Source organism: Dreissena polymorpha, chromosome 11 (assembly GCF_020536995.1).
Source record: "Dreissena polymorpha isolate Duluth1 chromosome 11, UMN_Dpol_1.0, whole genome shotgun sequence".
Taxonomy (NCBI): Eukaryota; Metazoa; Mollusca; class Bivalvia; order Myida; family Dreissenidae; genus Dreissena; species Dreissena polymorpha.
The window spans coordinates 5,781,122-5,802,306 of NC_068365.1; the positions used below are offsets into that span (position 1 = coordinate 5,781,122).

Genomic DNA, 21,185 nt, shown 5'->3' on the forward strand with positions numbered 1-21,185 from the left:
AATTCTTTCAAGATATCGTCCAGATAAACATTCTGATAAAGTTTCAACAAGATTGAGGTTAATGAATGCAATGAGACGGATGTGTTCGCAGTCGGTGTGCAGTACGCATACGCCAACTACTTCACCCAGTACTTCTACATCCAGTACAGTATAGACGGGAACCACTTCTACAACTACACAGACTATACCGGAAATACACAGGTACGACTGAAAATGCTCTTAGGATATACGATCGAAACTGAATGTTAGGTTTAACATCAATAGCAGTTGTAAAGGATATACTGGTATCATGTTGTTTGCTCGTCATCGTCGCCGTCCGGTACTCCGGTTGTAGGATTTATTATTATTTGTTTTGCTTTTTCGATTTATGATGGTGCATTTATTGCCACCTTTAACATGACGTGTCGTAGGTAGATCAATTTAAATACGGGATGTGCAGTGCTCACTAGCCAGAAATACTGTTTTCATAAATCCACTTTAACCGTTGTTACACGTGTGAATATTAATGCTAAATTTTTTGCCAATTGCATATAGTATGAGGTAAAAAGGCAAAATTTCCGAGGAATGACCCATGCATTTTACTGAAACCATTGTTTAAACTGAAATGAATATGCTGTCTGACAAATCGGCACGCAGAGGGTACGACAGAAACAGTAATAGTTTCTTAAATTTACGTTTTACAATACCTTGATTCAATATTTAAAAGTTTCTTACTATAACCTTTTTTCTAGATGCTAAGCGGTAACACGGATAGGGGAACTCACATTGAAATGTTATCGATAGTGATTACGGCACGTTACTTCCGTGTGAATCCCCTAACGTGGAATACGTCATACAGGTCTGCGTTCAGACTGGAGATGTACGGATGCTACAGCTATAAGGCCGGTCATGGATTTTGTAATAATATTCTAGCGTAAATGTCGAAGAAATTGCTACAAACTTATCATAAAATCCGCACGTGATCACTTCATATGAGCCTTACTCTAGGAAAACGTGGCTAAATACATGTCACGTGATCACTTCATATGAGCATCATTGTAGGAAAATGGGGCTAAATGCATCACGTTATCACTTCATATAAGCCTCGCTCTAGGAAAACGGGGCTAAATACATTGTAACATAACGCACACAAAACGCACATTTGGGGCATTGTTGGATTTATATAATGATCGAAATTTGTACCACATTTCATACAATCTTAAATAGGCAGCCATCTGGATCAACAAATCATTAGCCTCGGGTTATAATTACCGGACACGAATATTTGCTTACCGTATGTGCCAATCTTCGGTCATTTCCGTATGTATTCGTTAGGTGTCCGTTGCATACGTATATTTAGGTTGCAGACACGTGACTTAACAAACGGCCAATCAGAATTGTACATGTAGACACGTGACGTTACACAGCCAATCAGAATTGTACACATAACAATTATCAAAGCTTTCGTTGTTAATATCTATATTTATAGACAGTCTTACTTGAACGGCCGAATATATACAAGTCGCATTATTGCTGGCTTTCGCGGAATGGGCCCGTTGCGGGCTTCGCATGTATCTTGTATTTGACAAACATTTTGGAAACGTTGTGTTGTGTTAATAAGCAGAAATAAAACGCAAAGAAATCAGAAATGAACTTTGTTGGTTACTGTGTGTTCTCCACGAACGATACGTAATTGTAATTACGCTACACAGTACATTTTATGGAGCCGTGTACCATGGATACGACCGAAGTACGATCACAAGTGCGATCACGTGCCGAAAAAATGAAAACATCACAACCACAACGCGACATGAATTCAGGTCAGTTGTTTAAAACAATTATGGCAAACTTGGAGAGGGAATTTCAAAATTTATAAAGTAGAAAATGAAAGTAAAAGGCGTCATGACAACGAAATTTTTAAGAATTGTTTTAAAGAATTTTATGTAGTTAGATGTTAAACATAATAATGATGATAATAAATTATGTATGAACAAATTTTGCAAATATAAAAATCATGCCAATTTTGCATTTATCGGTACATTTTTATAAATAGCGGTGAATCGAGAATAAAAAGAGATATTTGAGTTTTACATTATTTTTATGAGTTATGGAAATCATTAAATTAAAGGTGTACACACAGAGAGTATTTAAATAATATTTATATATATTTTTGGTATTGTTAGAATATAGGATTATGTACGGACATATGGGTTTTTTTGCATACCAATACATTTTAAATTGTAAGAATGTTTGTAAATTTTCATTAAATTAAAATGTGCGAGAAAAATAAGAGTATTCAAAACAGTTTTGTTTATTATTTTAATAAAGAAAATAAGGCGGGTTTTGTTTATTAGAATGATAAAGAAAATTAAAGAGGACGAATAAATAAAATTATTGGAAAATTTAAAAATAGTTTCAGAATTGTAAAAGTAAGAAATAGGAAATAAGAACAGTAATGGTAATTGCGAATATGAATAGGGCAGGCACTTAAAAAAATATTCTGTAAATATGTATATACGTCATTGTGTTGATTGCAAATATATGTAGGATATCGGTAATATTGAAGGTCTTGAGTAATTTTAAGTAAGAATTTAATGCGATCTGACGCGTATAGCGCAGTTAAAATATAACGATATGTACGCATTAAATTTCTAATATAATTGTTTAAGGGTTACAATTATATTTTATGAGCACGGCTGACTGATCAGCGTTCGGACATACCGAGCCCGAGGTTCTGATAACCTTAGCGTCCTCATGAGTAAGAGAATCTATCCCTGTGCCATCGAAGCAAATTACGCTATGGACAGAAGATGCGATGTCGCATAAGAATTATTTGAGTAGTTCGATTAGGAGCAAAGACCTGAATTTTGAAGTATACCGATACGTGTTCTTATATTATGAATGCATATATATAAAAGTCTGCCTTGTCATATTTGCGCATTTTTACAAGTGCACAGGTCAAACATGTCAATAAATCTATGCCCAACGGCAAAACTATAGTGATAAATATGAGGTTTATGAAACCATGATATGAACAGGTACGTCTATCATTACCCATTACTCTAGGTCAATAAAGTGGCGCGCGCCTGTCAAAAATTTACTGGCTGCACGTGCGTAAAATGACAGCCTAAGGCGGTACACAGGTCATTTTAAGTAAATGGCTTGTCAGATGTCAAACTGTCATGTACTTATCCGAAGTATGTTTTGAGGAATTGACTAATATTTTTTCGTTGTAAAGAATTTTTTTTTTGAATAAGATATCACAATAAGTTGTCATGACGATATTTAACAATAACTAAGGGGATATTTATAAATGTTTGCCATGATTTTGAACATCTGATACTTGTATCACCACGACGCAGATAAAAATATCGAGATTTGAAGACAACGCCGAAGAAGAGCGACTTCGCGAGACAACGCCTTCCACAACGAATAGAAGAAACAAACAACATAATTAGAATGGAACATCACGGCGTTTACTCTCAAAGTGAATACCTGGTTCTATCACTAAAAGAAGACCAACGCCAGAAGATTTTGAAGGACAACAAGTGACGCAACACTGGACACAATACTTGTGACGTTAAACACTATAGAGTAGATGCAGCCGTTCAACTGTTTGACGTGCGTATATAACGCATTTGGAATGATACTTCCGAGGCCTAAGACATCAAGGAGAACACTGCTATAGTTAATACCTCGTGAGCATTATGGCCAATAGAAGATCTTAATGTCCCGAGAGAAATGAAGACGCTGGGGCCATCAACAAAAGTACAAACGACAACGAAAACATCAACAACGATGAATACAACGGAAACGACAATCGACGACGCAAGTTAAACATCGGAAAGCAGAGCTGAATCAACAAACGCATTCCAATCGCCACGGACGAACCTACAATCGACTTATCTTCATGACGGCGGCAATGACTTCAATGAAACATCGTATTCGCCGCGAGCTACAACTTCAAGACAACATGGACGACACCAGATGTACAGATGGCCAACGATCAACAGATGATGTTCTACACAACATTTTGATTGACATTAAAATTGTATAACAATTACTAATGTTATTTATTTCAGCAGAGATGCTTGTCAAGGAAGTCATATTGTTATCCGCATATTTTCCATCATTTGAGTGTGTTTATATGAATGTAGTTTTTTTTATTTAATTAGTAATTCAATAGTAAAATTTTAAAAGATTTTTTTAAATCATAAAATATAAAAAAATCAAATTAAGGGGGAAAGTTGTGTAACATAACGCACACAAAACGCACATTTGGGGCATTGTTGGATTTATATAATGATCGAAATTTGTACCACATTTCATACAATCTTAAATAGGCAGCCATCTGGATCAACAAATCATTAGCCTCGGGTTATAATTACCGGACACGAATATTTGCTTACCGTATGTGCCAATCTTCGGTCATTTCCGTATGTATTCGTTAGGTGTCCGTTGCATACGTATATTTAGGTTGCAGACACGTGACTTAACAAACGGCCAATCAGAATTGTACATGTAGACACGTGACGTTACACAGCCAATCAGAATTGTACACATAACAATTATCAAAGCTTTCGTTGTTTATATCTATATTTATAGACAGTCTTACTTGAACGGCCGAATATATACAAATCGCATTATTGCTGGCTTTCGCGGAATGGGCCCGTTGCGGGCTTCGCATGTATCTTGTATTTATCAAACATTTTGGAAACGTTGTGTTGTGTTAATAAGCAGAAATAAAACGCAAAGAAATCAGAAATGAACTTTGTTGGTTACTGTGTCTTTTCCACGAACGATACATAATTACGTGACAACATGTGCGTAAATTATGGTAATCAGGGACATCCGTCTTTACTGGACTTTCGATAAGACGAGACTTCATCGAAACGTAAAATTATATAGAAGCGGAATGTGTCGTCCCAGATTAGCCTGTGCGAACAATAGAGGCTAATGTGGGACGACACTTAACGCACATGCATTAAGCCCCGTTTTTCGAGAGCGAAGCAAATATACTAATATGATACGTGCTCATGTTCCTGAAAATAAATAACACGATAACATTCTACGTATCTGGAAATCTTCCTATTAATACAATGTACCTGCGAGTTCGCATAGTAAAATGTAGTTCTTAGCACAGGTGCTATTTTTAAACAACATTTAACAGTTATTTCCATAGTGTCGCTATTTATCGAAAATTGATCCAGTCTTTGTGTTTCGGTGTGTCTGTTTTACATCACGAGTTAACCTAAAGTGATTTCAGTATTTCCAACCAAAAATCAATATTGTTTTTTAATTGGACGGTTATAAACGATAAATTCTTCTTAAATTAATATTTGCCTGCGCAGATTTTTCTGTTTGAATATACCATAACTTGGGAACTTGTTAAATGGATAACTTAATACCCTCCGCAGTTGATTAGTATGTGCGAGTGTGTCACACAGTAAAAACTGTCGGTAGTAATTTATGCATTCAAATATATATTACAGGTAAAGAACAAAATCAAGACTTTTAAAATATACAACTATTTTTAGTTTTCCTAAAAAATGAAGCACCATCTAAGTGGCAAACAAGAGTGTAATAAAAATGTGATATTCCCGAGATGGATGATAAAAAGAGTATTTTTATTCTGTACTTTCTATTCATACTAGACTTATTAAACATTCTACAAAAAAAACTAGAGTTCCGTTCTAGTGGATCGATTTAATCTTTTAATAGTCCGTACCAACAAAGATTTACTATACTTTTTTATAATAATTCGACAAAACAACACGTGTGCGATTTCGTTTATTCGCCATCATGCTCGATCGAATTTTGCACATTTCTCAGTCGATCAAGGTTACATACAACCATATAAATTCTGGTTCTCTACTGAACAAGTTCAGTCGTTTAATAAATCTGATGTGTGTGTAAGAAATGCGTTTCATAATGTTTATGTTCGTAAGAGCCGTGTGCAGAAAAAAGAAATATAATGACACGATTTCCACCAATGGCATCTTTTGCGTGCAAATAAACGTTTATTGTTTACCAAATCGTTATTATTTTATTATTTTACCGACTTTGATGAATTTGGATTTGTTTTAAGAAGCATTTTCTTAGTTATTGCATGTTGGGGAACGGGGCTTTAATACTGATATGTAAAAAAAAAACACAACAAAAATATCGAGTCAAATATAAAAAAAAAAGAAAACCATCAAAACAATTAAATACATGTGTCTATGATCGAGCAATTTTAAGACATCTTTATATCTATATTGTGTTTGCAAAAGTTAGAGTTAGCTGCATACCTTTACCCTGGTAACAAGAACCTCGAATACCAGTTAAGTTATTTCCGAACATTATCAACGAGCACTTATAAGCCTTTGGACCGTGCGTAGTTGTCCATTTACGATTTGATCGGAAATTACTTCGTCTGCAGCCATCCAGATCCGCTGTCAGCGGTAACCGGTCTTTGACTGAAACGGTAACAAAATAAGCCTGAAAAACGTGGAATGAAATTCATATTGATAAATCACGGATTTGTTATATTTTTGACGATAATAACCGGTAATAGTTGTTGTTTAAGAATACAATAACAAGGAACAGTCGTCACTTTCTGACTGCAACAAATTCAAAGTAGTTTTTAACAAACGATCGATCAAACATCTTTTACGTTAAATTTCCGATCGAATTGCAGGCTTTAATTATATAAAGGTGTATGACCATTATGTCCATTCTGTCCATTCTTACGCATCCGCTCAAATATGATAATAACGTATATAATGAGATATACACAAATTACGCTCAACTTTGATCAAACCCGTTTGATTACTACCCATCCCTCATTGAGAGCACCAGCTTCAGCACTTGTAGATCTATCAAAATTTCCAAATACCGGAAGTGACATGTCTTAACCGGCAATGACGTTTTTAACAACCTGAAGAATATTCTCAGCGATCGGATACACTCGGTTGTTCCGCGCATATGCAAACCCCGCCATCTGTCCTACATCACTTCCAGGTTGTTGTGTGAACGCTCGAGCAAATCGTCCTCCGACAGAATATAGTTTTTCAACAGGAAATACGTTTACAACATTCAATTGCCTCTCAACTCGGCAAAAAAAGACATTTATCATTGGTGTACAAAAAGATTCGAACTAAGATTTTAGATTTATGCTCAAATTTGTAGAAAACCTTGAATATTAAAACGCCTGGACATTATTAGTTGTTTCATAGCAATCCGCACGTGCAAATCAGTGACGAAACTTTCCGCATCTGAAGAATTTTCATTTAAAGGAAGTCTCTTTAAAATAGCAATCTAGTATAGGCATCGCATTCTATAATGACTGTTATACTATTGGCGATAAAAGGATTGAAGAGCAAATACTTAAATGACGTCATCATAATCGTTTCTTAGTTATAACCACGAACATGATAAACAGCTATTCTAAATAACAGAATATCAAACAGAATATTGCCTGAATAGATTCGCTATCTAGCGGTGGCGTTTAAAATGATAAAAATATCAAACACACCATTACTTGGATAGATTCGCAATCAAGCGGCGACGTCAGGTCCTTACCCATAATGCGCATGCCCAATGCTGTGTTGTCGACAGCCATTAAAGATAGCAATTCTAAATAATTAAGAACCAAACACAACATTACCTGGATAGATTCACCATACAGGGGCGAGGTTAGGTTCCGAGCGGTTATGGCGACCCTCTCCACATCCTGCTCCCTCTTCTCACTGATGCCGACGCCGGCAACCGCCAGATAGGCGTCCCCGACAGACTCGACCTGAAATAGGAGTAAGATTGCGTTCGTTCGAGAATCAGTCACCTAAATGTTTGAGCCTTGCTCTGGGAAAACGGGGCTTATGCATGTGCGTAATGTGTCGTCCAAGATTAGCCGGTTTTGTATACACACGCTTATCAGTGACGTCACTTTCCGGTTTTATGGTATTTTTCTCTTAAAGAAAGTCTCTTTCTAGCGAAAATCAAGTTTAGGCGGTAGGTGGCGCCCCCGATTAGCCTGTGCCGACTGCATAGGCTAATTGTGAACACTTTCCGCACATGCATTAAGCCCTGTTTTCCAAAGCGCTTTTATTCCGCTTAACTGCAAACTAAATTAAGTGTGAAGAAATGTACGAATTTACATCAGATTAAAACAATGTTAGTTCCATTTTCATGATAGTTGCCATCCAGGGTTCGTGATACAAATTGTCTCTACTGCCTTTTTATGCAAGTAATGACGATGTCAGTGAATGGATGTTATGTACTTATAAATCTGTAATGTTTCCCAGTAAAGCAATCACAACGTTAGAGCCACTATAGATTGTATCAATAAATATTTCTCAACATTTTACAGAAATTACTTTATTAGAGTGTGAATCTTCGTGACATTGTCAAAAGTCGTCTGTAGCGTGTTGAGGAGAATTATGACGTCACTGGGGGCGCACAAGGCCTCCATAGGCAGGAAATAAACGACGTCAAGAACAGCGCTGTTGCCAGCTGGTACAATTAAAAAAATACAATACTATGAAAATTTAATTGGTTCCCAAAATATAATGCTATACTCCCCCCTCCTCCGCTAAGATACTCGTTCAATTAAAAAGACAAATAGCAAAATGGCAAAATGACAATTATATTTACCCGCAAACAGAAAATAAGGTGTTTCTTGTGCTGCGTATTGCGTTATTGGGGGTACTTTTACATGCTTTCGATTAAGCAATAGAATCATTTGTATATGAATTACATTCCTTTTATGTAAGTATCAATAAATTTAATTGAATGGCGAATGTTTATGATAAAGTTCCAAAGCGTTTATTAAGGTTTAAATATGACGACTTCAGCAAAGCATCGGCAAATGACCGACTAATATTCCTAAAATTTCCTTTAAAAAGTGTAATAAATAATGGTTGTATCTACGAAAACGTAATTAAACAAAACCAAAAAACAAACAAACACAAATTATGCCGTCGAATATAAATGGCATTTCAGTATAGTTTTTTTAAAATAAACATTGTTTTAGGGAGTCCTATTTTATGCTACAAATCAAATATGCATATTGGTAATTAGCATAGCAATGTTAATGTACGTGTTTACATTTGAATGTAGGGTGAATGCCCTATAATAAGGACATATTTAGAAAATTTTGCACCACTCTACTTCTTAATAGAAAAACATGTTTCGTGAAAAACGCTCCAGTGGGGATCGAACCGGCGATCTCCCGATTGCTAGGCGGACACCATATCCACTACACCACTGCGACCTCACAAGACATTGATGCTGATACTCAGTTGAAATAAGGAGACATTAAGAAGAGTCTGTTTAATGTTTAAGGTTTAGCATTAATTAAAAAAGAAAAGCTGTGTCAAACAATGTTACACACTGTGACGCGTTGACTCTTGAATACATCTTTACTAGATTACATGAGCAGAATGATTTCACAATGTACGCGCATACGTTACTTTCACCACAGAATGAAGACCCGAACGCTTTGAGTCATACTGGGGGCTCATTCTGTCGGTCGTCGAATCTTCATCGCACCGAAAATATGGCGCAACAACATCCGTGAAATCTCGCTTTTGGAGCGCGTACATGGAATCCTGATTTTGAAGGAATTCTATAATATTGTTTCCAAGATTTCGCAGCATTTCGTCATAGCCTCGTTTCTGTAAGTAGGTCTAGCAGTATTTCCCCAGCATCTCCAAAATGGGTTCACGGGCAAGACCTGTGATGCAAAAAAGAAATAATGTTTGATTGAGAAACCATTTAATCTCTATTAGAGAAACGCACTATAAAAATGCTCGATGCTTAAATAGGCATTTTCTGCCCATATCGTGTAATATATATAGGATCAGGCAAAAGTTGTCATATCATACCATATTTTATTAAATGAGTTCAGGAATTGTGTTAGTAAGCGAGCCTTTGGCGAGCTTACTAACGAATTTCCTGGACGAGTTTAATAAAATATGGTATGATATGACAACGAGTGTCAGTTCTTTTTTATCAAATATTTACGCAAACATAATGATAAATCCTGAATGTTGTTTACATTTCGTGACGTCATATGATGTTGCAACGTCATTTCAGCAAAATAACAAAATGCGATTGGTCAATACACGAAAACTAAGCCAATTTAAAAGCTTAAAAATGTTGTATTACACATGTGTACTAAAAAAAATATGTAATGGTTGTATTACATGGGAAACAGCGTATAGCATGTGATAAAAGAGAATTATTTTACGTGCTATATTCCATACACAATATGTACAACGTCAGTTTTCTCTGTTCTTGAAATACCTATAAAGCTTAGTCACAGGCGCATTATACAGAGTCAACAAGACACTGATATTTGATAATAACTCACCAAGAACATCAGCAGTAAGAGAGATAATCGTGTCTGTGAGTTCCTCATTGTAGACAAACGCAATATATAACTCCGACTCACACTTTGCTTGTTTTCTGATTTAACAAATTACAAAAAAACAACAAACAAACATGAGCAGCAGCAAGATTTTAAGTTAAATACAGAAGAACCATCACCATAAGCCATCGGCGGAACAGACAAGACACGTTCCATTTTATTTATATTTTCTCTCTGATAGGCGTTTCTTGTTTGATTTAATTTTTTTTTTTTTAGCAGTCACATAAACAACCAAGCTATGTAATATGGAATTTTTACACCCATTATTGCTGCTTCTTCCTGTATTTGCGCGATGATTATCTGAGATATTAACTCCATGACGCTATATTCTCAAATCTTTTTCTATAAAGAAGGAATGTAGTTGACAGTTGTTAATAGTTTTATTTGATCGTTCGTCAAAAAGTTGTAACTCTGTTACTCTTGTATCTTCAATGCAATTGAGTAATTAAATAGTAATTAAATTGAATGCGTTTTAATTCCCTTTTATTATTGTTTAATTTGAGTTACAATGCTATGACGTTAAATTTTATTTACACTTAAATGTAATATGAATATTGCTGGGCCAAGTGTGAGGTTGAGCGCTCTATAACCAGGTTTAAACCCCCAATGATTTGCATTGACCGTTTCAAGGCGGTGACCCCAGCTTTATTCATATTTTGTTTTTATGTTGGTTTGTATTGTGCTGTATTGTGCTGTTTTGTACTGTTTGGGCAATCGGTCACTTACCTTAAATAAAGGATCAACTAATTGTTTTAATGAAAATTCAATACTGCCATAGCAGCTGGAGTTTCACTTCTTTATATTTTATGTGCATGTTTAATTTATGTTGTTCTACTATTTTGTAAGGCATTTTTAAAATACCGATTTGATAATTTGTGTGATCAACCTAACAAGGCGTTACTAAACATACGCTATACAACCTGCATTCTGATGTGATGTCGTTACCACGACTTCCACGAGTTGCTACCATGTCACAACATCACCTTGTTGCTATAAATTACACAATTGTTCCCGAGGGTTAGATAAAACGCAGCTGGAAGGAGTGGTTACCACATTAATTAAAACAGGGGAACATACCATTTCTGTTCCACACATAAACGCACACATAATTATCTACCCATACACAACGACAACGACATCAATTCAAGAATCGTTATCTTCTACTTGCACAATTTTCTTCCTTGCTGGCTCCCCGCTTTGCCTCTAAATTATGAAATCCCGCAGAATGATGTAGAAATGACCGTACTGAAACCAACACATCAAGAAGAACCAATAGTTACATGTAAGAAAACTTTTAATTAGCGCAGAAAACGCGCGAAAAAAAGCGAAAATTAAGCTTAAAGTGTTCAAACATTTCACTTTTTTTATATTAATACACTAAAACAGTCAAATTTGATATGTGAGTTTGAAATATAATACTGATGCGTGTATACACTGTAAACAGTTTTCATAAAACGACAGTTAGTAACATAACGTATGTATTTATCTATCTCTTACCATTTCGATATTGATGTGAACAATTTTAAAAAGCAACTTACTAGAATCAACCCTTTATAGATATTAACATCGGTAACAGTACCCATTTTATACAAGGGGATAATAACCCTTTTATCAATTTATCGGGATTAAATGTGTTATATACTGAAGACCCATGCCCTCATAATTATGTGGCACAGATATAAAAATCATCTGTGAAATTAAAAATGTATGATCGAGTATTAACAAGAAAATTGTGTCATCGTATTGTTTTTTTCAATTTCAGTACAATAAGCTTCGACATTATTGTTATACAGCCCAATGTCTCCACTATATATAAGAGTGTTTTATGCTGAAAATTGCTTTTTAAAAGCTGAAAAGTAACAATCCACATTAATTAATATCGTTCGAACTATTCGTCTATGATTCATACAAAAAAACATATATACATTTAGCATGATTACTCAAAATATATACAAAAATATTTTTTACAATTATCGTACGATTTTCTTATTTCGAGCATGACCTAATTTCGATCACTTTGTTTACATTAAGAACGCGGCTCTCGTGATGATATCACACGCATGCGCTCCGAGTATTTTGTTTTACTAACATAACTTCGCTTGAAAATAATTACAGACACGACTTAAATAAGGAAAAAACAGTATAATGCATTTAAAAATCTTACTTCAACTGAAATAATCCAAATGTATTCTAATTCCGTGCATTTGTTCGATACTCTTTAATCAACTTGCACATAAATTGCAGACCACTGCGCAAGTGTAAACACATACTATACTTTCATGTATTTGATTCATTTTAAAGAAAATTCTGTTACTTTTTCACAATACCCAGAAAATGTTGCATGGAACAATCTGTGCGCGTACATCGCGAAAATAGGTGACATCCCGTATCCACATTTCAGGGGGTATACTACGGAATCCGGATAGGGTCAAGTTGAGTGTCGCGTGTCGACCTTCAATGTCGACACACGACATTCAAGCGACATTCTCTCGACGCTCTCTCGACGCGCGACAAATCAATCGACAGTCAATATTTTAGTGTCGCATATCGCGCTGGGTTTTAGAAAAAAAAATCGCAGAAAATCTTGACTGTCGACTGAGTTGTCGCGCGTATTATTGAGCGTCGACAGAATGTCGCGAGAATGTCACGAGAATGTCGCGAGAATGTCGTGTGTCGACCTTCGAGCGCGACACTCGACATTCTCGCGACATTCTCTCGACGCACGACAAATCAGTCGACAGTCAATATAATATATCGCGAGAATGTCGCCTGTCGACCTAAAAATCACACGACATTCTCTCGACGCACGATACAATACAATATATCGAGCCAATATCGCGGAATTGTCGCTTGTCGACCTAAAAACCCCTAGGTCGACACACGACATTCTCTCGACGCTCTCTCAACAATATTTGAGTGTGGCATATCGCGCTGGGTTTAAGAAAAAAAAATATTGCAGAAAATCTTGACTGTTGACTGATTTGTCGCGCGTCGTTTTGAGCGTCGAGATAATGTCGCTACTGCTGCATTCGAGAGAATGTCGCGAGAATGTCGCGAGAATGTCGTATGTCGACCATCGAGCGCGACACTCGACATTCTCGCGACATTCTCTCGACGCACGACAAATCAGTCGACAGTCAATATGATATATCGCGAGAATGTCGCCTGTCGACCTAAAATCTCTAGGTCGACACAAGACATTTTCTCGATGCTCAATACGACGCGCGACAAATCAGTCGACAGTCAAGATTGACTGTCGACTGATTTGTCGCGCGTCGAGAGAGCGTCGAGAGAATGTTGTTTGTCGACCGGTGTGGGAGTATTTTTTCATCTGCAAGCAAGGTGTTATAGTAACGTTTTCAGCTTAAGTAAAATAGCGGCATCTAGTAGCAGCAATAACAGCAGCAGCAATAGCAGCATTAGCCGCAGTAGCAGCAGCAGCAGCAGTAGAAGCAGCAGCAGCAGTAGCAGAAGCATCAGTAGCAGCAGCTGCAGCAGTAGTAGCAGCAGTAGCAGTAGTGAAAGAATTAGTAGTTGTTGTAGTAGTAGTAGCTGCAGTAGAAGCAGTAGCAGCAGCATCATTAGCAGCAGCAGCAGTAGCAGAAGCAGTAGCAGCAGCAACAGCAGTAGCAGCAGTAGCAGCAGTAGTAGCAGTAGCAGCAGTTGCAGGAGTAACAGCAGTAGCAGCAGTAGAAGGAGTAGTAGCAGTAGCAGTAGTAGCAGAAATAGCTGCAGTAGTAGTAGTAGTAGTAGTAGCATTAGTAGTAGTAGCAGTAGTAGTAGTAGTAGTAGTAGTAGTAGTAGTAGTAGTAGTAGTAGTAGTAGTAGTAGTAGTAGTAGTAGTAGTAGTAGTAGTAGTAGTAGTAGTAGTAGTAGTAGCAGTAGAAGTAGTAGTAGAAGTAGTAGTAGTAGTAGTAGTAGTAGTAGTAGTAGTAGTAGTAGTAGTAGTAGTAGTAGTAGTAGTAGTAGTAGTAGTAGTAGGGTTATTGGTAGTGAGACTGGTAGAAGTGGATGTGGTAGTGAGACTGGTGGTAGTGGTAGTAGTAGTTGTAGTAGTAACATAATCAGGAGTAGTAATAGTAGCAATAGCAGTGTAGTCGCAGTACCAACACCACCAGCAGTCGCAGTAGTACTAGTTACTGTAGTAGTAGTAGTATTAGCTGCAGTAGAAGCAGTAGCAGCAGCAGCAGCAGTAGCAGTAGCAGCAGCAGCAGTATTATTTTTATTATTATTATAAGTAGTAGTAGTAGTAGTAGTAGTAGTAGTAGTAGTAGTAGTAGTAGTAGAAGTAGTAGAAGTAGTAGTAGCAGTAGAAGTGGTAGCAGCAGCAACAATAGCAGCAGTAGTAGCAGTAGAAGCAGTAGCAGGAGTAACATCAGAAGCAGCAGAAGAAGTAGTAGCAGCAGTAGCAGTAGTAGCAGAAGTAGCTGCAGTAGTAGTAGTAGTAGTAGTAGTAGCAGTAGTAGCAGTAGCAGTAGTAGTAGTAGTAGTAGTAGTAGTATTAGTATTAGTAGTAGTAATAGAAGTAGTAGTAGTAGTAGTAGTAGTAGTAGTAGTAGAAGTAGTAGTAGTAGTAGTAGTAGTAGTAGTAGTAGTAGTAGTAGTAGTAGTAGTAGTAGTAGTAGTAGTAGTAGTAGTAGTAGTAGAAGTAGTAGTAGTAGTAGTAGTAGTTGTGGAAGCAGCAGCAATAGCAGTAGTAGTTGCAGTAGCAGCAGTAGCAGGAGTAACAGCAATAGCAGCAGAATAAGGAGTAGCAGCAGTAGCAGTAGTAGCAGAAGTAGCTGCAGTAGTAGTAGTAGTAGTAGTAGTAGTAGTAGTCGTGGCAGTAGCAGTAGTAGTAGTAGTAGTAGTAGTAGTAGTAGTAGTAGTAGTAGTAGTAGTAGTAGTAGTAGTAGTAGTAGTAGTAGTAGTAGTAGTAGTAGAAGTAGTAGTAGTAGTAGTAGTAGTAGTAGTAGTAGTAGTAGTAGTAGTAGTAGTAGAAGTAGTAGTAGTAGTAGTAGTAGTAGTAGTAGTAGTAGTAGTAGTAGTAGTAGTAGTAGTAGTAGTAGTAGTAGTAGTAGCGTTATTGGTAGTGAGACTGGTAGTAGTGGATGTGGTAGTGAGACTGGTTGTAGTGGTAGTAGTAGTTGTAGTAGTAACATAATCAGGAGTAGTAATAGTAGCAATAGCAGTGTAGTCGCAGTACCAACACCACCAGCAGTCGCAGTAGTACTAATTACTGTAGTAGTAGTAGTATTAGCTGCAGTAGAAGCAGTAGCAGCAGCAGCAGCAGTAGCAGTAGCAGCAGCAGTATTATTTTTATTATTATTATAAGTAGTAGTAGAAGTAGTATTAGTAGTAGTAGTAGTAGTAGTAGTAGTAGTAGTAGTAGTAGTAGTAGTAGTAGTAGTAGTAGTAGTAGTAGTAGTAGTAGAAGTAGTAGAAGTGGTAGTAGCAGTAGAAGTGGTAGCAGCAGCAACAATAGCAGCAGTAGCAGCAGTAGAAGCAGTAGCAGGAGTAACAGCAGTAGCAGCAGAAGAAGGAGTAGCAGCAGTAGCAGTAGTAGCAGAAGTAGCTGCAGTAGTAGTAGTAGTAGTAGTAGTAGCAGTAGTAGCAGTAGCAGTAGTAGTAGTAGTAGTAGTAGTAGTAGTAGTAGTAGTAGTAGTAGTAGAAGTAGTAGTAGTAGTAGTAGTAGTAGTAGAAGTAGTAGTAGTAGTAGTAGTAGTAGTAGTAGTGGAAGCAGCAGCAGCAATAGCAGTAGTAGTAGCAGTAGCAGCAGTAGCAGGAGTAACAGCAGTAGTAGTAGTAGTAGTAGTAGTAGTAGTAGTAGTAGTAGTAGTAGTAGTAGTAGTAGTAGTAGTAGTAGTAGTAGTAGTAGTAGTAGTAGTAGAAGTAGTAGTAAAAGTAGAAGTAGTAATAGTAGCTGTGTTGTTAGTGATACTGGTAGTGGTGGTAGTGGTAGTGGGACTGGTGGTAGTAACAGCAACATATCCATTCCTCTGCTGCAACACTTCCAAAATGAACATTGCTATTCAACCCACACTGCAGTTTTCCAATCACATTTTCCAGATACCAATTAATGGCATGTTTCTTGGAGATGTACAAATCCGCAATATGTACAGGCTTCTATCAAGTATATGTAGTTACTTATATTTACAATATCCGGAGTCCACTTAGTAATGAATATTGGATCATCAATCTTGTTAAACAATGATATTGACAATATTCATTTTAATACTATTTGCATAAACTCTTCAGGACGTATCAAATAAGATATCCCTGTTATTTTTCTGTGCTACATGCGCGTTTAAACGTGATCACGAATTGATTATTATGTTTCAACTTGTTCAAGATAACAACCATCTTAAGAATAGATATATCACTAATCCATAAATGGCCTTTATATAACGAGGTTATCACATCATGGACATTTCCTTTCTGACTGAAATTTTAAGTAAGTAGACTGTTTGTTATATCTCGTTCTTTGTGTGAAATAACATTGTAAATGATAATTACGCATATGTTTTGTGAAAAGAATGCATTAATTTACTACTGGGACGCTCTTGCCGCGTTGGCTAAACATCGAAAGTGAAGGATATTTAAATATTTGTGGAGGTTAAATAATTTTAAAATTTTATACTTTCTTCTGCCGTCGATGTTGTCATGTTTGTGCCATCTTATTTCAAGCATATTCTATGTAGGGCGTTATAGTAAGGAATATTTAACATAAATACTATAACGCATGTACGTATATATGCACACACGTCCGAACCTGTGTTTAAAACAAATAGAAATAGTCGAATCATATTGCTTATGAATTTAAAACGACTTTTTCACATTTAAGTAAATTAGCAATAAAGCCAAATCGTCTTATATTAAAAAAGGATGTATGCATAATACTCAAACACGTGATAACACTTCAGACGCAGGAAATGGTAAATCTATATGTCCGTTTATTCTTTATTCACAAGCGAAAACGGAAAAATAATAAAGCGTTTTAACGCTGTTCATTAATAATTAAGCGAAATTATCGCCGACATAGGGTTTACAATTTATGTCGAAATTGAAAGACCGGTGTGGTGCAGTGGTGGAGCGTCCTTGCTTCGAGAGATCCTGGTGTCCGAACGCCGGGACTGACCCATTTAGTTATTTTGTCTTTTTTTTTACTTCTTATTGTAACTATTTTTTATATTCCAAACAATCCATTTTTGTGAGTTATTTTTTTTTAAATAAAGAAAATAGTTAACAAGTCCCTTTAACGGATTGCTTTCCTTCAGTTTTGTTTTAAGGCTGTATTTCAACTACTCGTTAATTGTTACACAATTACATAATCATCGTAGTACGGTAAATGGTTAACCACCAGGTTCATTGATTAGGCAAGGATGTTAGACGTATTCCTAGACCAATTTGAAACAACATTTTGAAAGTACAGTTTTTCTAGAGCAATTACAACTTCTACAAAACTCGACAAATACGTTTCTTGATTTGTTTCCAGACACAATAGCCTGAACAGTTATGACTCTCGGCTATGTAAGAGTTCCCAGACACAGCAGAATATTCAGTCGTCGTTCTCGTGTATGTTAGAGATTGAAAGCGTTCTCAGACAAATGAGGCATACAGAGTCGTATTTCTCAGGTCAATCAGATACTGAACAATAATAAACACAGCATCATTATTATCAGATAAGTCATAATCATAATCATAGTCATAATCATAATCAAAGTCAAAATCATAGTCATAATCATAATCATTATCATAGTCATAAGCATAATCATAATCATAGTCATAATCATAGTCATAATCATAATCATAGTAATAATCAAATTCATAGTCATAATCATAATCATAGTAATAATCATAGTCATAATCATAATCATAATCATAGTCATAATCATAATCATAGTCATAATCATAGTCATAACCATAAACATAATCATAATCATAGTCATAATCATAATCATAGTCATAATCATGGTCATAATTATAGTCATAATCATAGTCATAATCATAGTCATAATCATAATCATAGTCATAATCATAATCATAGACATAATCATAATCATAATCATAATCATTATCAATATTATAATCATTGTAATAATCCTAATCATAATTATAATCATAATCATATTCATAATCATAATCATAATCATAATCATAGCCATAATCATAATCATAATCATAGCCATAATCATAATCATAATGTCACGTAATTATGTATCGTTCGTGGAAAACACACAGTAACAAACACAGTTCATTTCTGTTTTCATCGAGATTTATTTCTGTTACATAATTTCTAACACAACGCTTCTAATGTTCATGAAGTACGATGTTACAGCGTGGCGGCCAACATTGCCACCACGTCAAGAAGACGTGACAACTCTCAAAGTTCTTTTCCAAATCTAACCGCAGGATTTCCTTCTTACAACAACACCACAGCATTTTATTCATGGGTACATAAACATAAAATTTAGATATTTCCTATCCCATTCATGATTGGTTGACTGTACTTTTCCCTTGATTTACTAAACCCACCCCTTCGAATAACCCTCTACCACATGTCACAGATGAAGAGTGCAATACACAATTATCACTTTGGGAACAGGAAGCCTCATTTCATTAAGCATACTTGATCATATAACCAGATGTTATCTATGGACAAACCTCATTGGTAATATGAAACCTAACACTCCTATAATCAATTATGTAAACCCCGATATACATTCGATACACATTCAATCTGAACTTGTATCTGATATGTACCTTGGGAAATTGGAATTACACTTATTTAATCAATTATTTAAATTTCATTATATACTATATCTGAAATGGGACTCGTTATGTATTGGTTTGAAGTAATACGAGCCAAATTGTTAATCAAGGACTAATACAAATCAACATGTGTTCCGGATAAATGAACTACATTGGAGAAATGAAACCATACTTCCAAAATCAATTTTTTCAAACTTCATTACTTCCTATCCGAACTGACATCTGTTATGTTAATTCTTAAATACCCGCAACGTACAGCAACGTTACATACTCAAACATATTATTAAAATATTTCCCTATTATTAAATCTACTTAAATTTCTTTCATAAGAATAAACGATAAGCATATACCGTTATGTCACAATAATCATAGTCATAATCATAATCATAATCATAGTCATAATCATAGTCATAATCATAGTCATAATCATAATCATAAGCATAGTCATAATCATAGTCATAATCATAATCATAATCATAATCATAGTCATAATCATAATCATAGTCATAATCATAATCATAGTCATAGTCATAATCATAATCATAACCATAGTCATAATCATAGTCATAATCATAATCATAATCATAATCATAATCTTAGTCATAATCATAATCATAATTATAATCATAGTCATAATCATAATCATAGTCATAATCATAAGAGCGTCCCAAGGCACAACAACTTGTACAGTCGTCACTCTAAATGTAGCCATAAACTGAGGGGTTTTACAGATGCAGCAACTTCTGCAGTTGTCTCAGGAAAATTAAGGATAAAAAGCGCTCCAAGACACCATAGTCTGTACAGTCTTCACTTTGATCTGTATAATTTATTATAGAATAAGAGCGTTCCGATAACGACAGCCTTTGGAGTCGTCACTCTTAATAAATTTAGGGACTAAAACGCACCCAGACACATCAGACTGTACTTTTGTTATTCTCAGATAAATTAAAGACTAAATGCGTTCCAATATAAAGAAGTGAAACTCCAGCTGCTGGAGCAGTATTGCATTCTCTTTATATACAATTAGTTGGTCCTTTATTTAAGGCAAGTGACCAATTACCAAAACAGTACAAAGCAGCACAATAGAAAACAACATAAACACATAAAGCTGGGGTCAATGGCTTGGAACGGTCAATGCAAAGCGCTCAACCACACACTTGGCCTAGCAATATTCATGATACATATAAGTGGAAATAAAATTTAACCTCATAGCATTGCAACTCAAATTAAAGACACATCAAGTTTTGCAGTCTCTATGACAATTCAGAGACTGAGAGCGTTTCAAGACTCAGCAGTCAATACATACGTTACACATTGTCATGGATAAGTATATTGTTTTAAATGTTTTGTTTGCATTGATAACTGCCAGCGTTTAATGAAAATAAAGGAGTATATTATGCAACTGAACAGCCTTAAGTCACGATTACGGGCGGATCTTCCTAAGTCATTTAAGTTATGTAACCTTATCCCTAGGTAGGCTTATTATTCTTGATTTAAGAACTACGCATCTAAACTTCCGGTCGTGGGTTGTTTCCCAAAAAACTGTGATATTCAAGTGTTCTTCCTTTAAAAATGAAAATGATAAAAAATGATAAAGAAAAAATAACATTATTGGAATGACTTTTGTGAATTTGAGACGAGCCATTTTATTATTGGTGTCAAAATAAATTGGCATTTTAGTCATAGGTTATGTTTTCTTGTTAAATTTCACTTTTGCTCACAGTTATGCCATAAATTGTTGTTCGCAATTAAATGCATACACACCTTAATGTAAATTTACCGCAGACACAACTAATTACTCAAAATAACTTTCAAACAATAGTTTACTGAACAAATGAGATGTGTTTGATATACTATAAAAGAGCATTTGGGCATTATATGAATATATCCTTATATCTTTAACATATTATCTGTCAAAAGAATGACTCAAGGTACATAGATTAACCGTAGAAGAAAGTTTTTTTTTTAACTTAAAAGAGCTTAAAAGACCGGTGTAAAATAAAATCCATTCGCGTGCATTTGTTCCGTAAGTAGACTGTTATCT

At 35.6% G+C, this 21,185-nt stretch overlaps 1 protein-coding gene across 2 annotated transcripts in view; it reads left to right on the forward strand.

The window, feature by feature from the left end:
* The window catches only part of LOC127849511 (uncharacterized), a 53,169-nt gene that overhangs the window by 12,003 nt on the left and 19,981 nt on the right, over positions 1-21,185 (forward strand). Inside the window, exon 1 of one of the 2 annotated variants that reach the window (XM_052382117.1) lies at positions 16,757-16,823. The exons of the other annotated variant lie outside the window; for it this stretch is intronic. The gene's annotated coding sequence lies outside the window, so the exon portion shown is untranslated. Of the gene's footprint in view, positions 1-16,756; positions 16,824-21,185 lie in introns of those variants that run through there. 2 annotated transcript variants of the gene reach the window in all.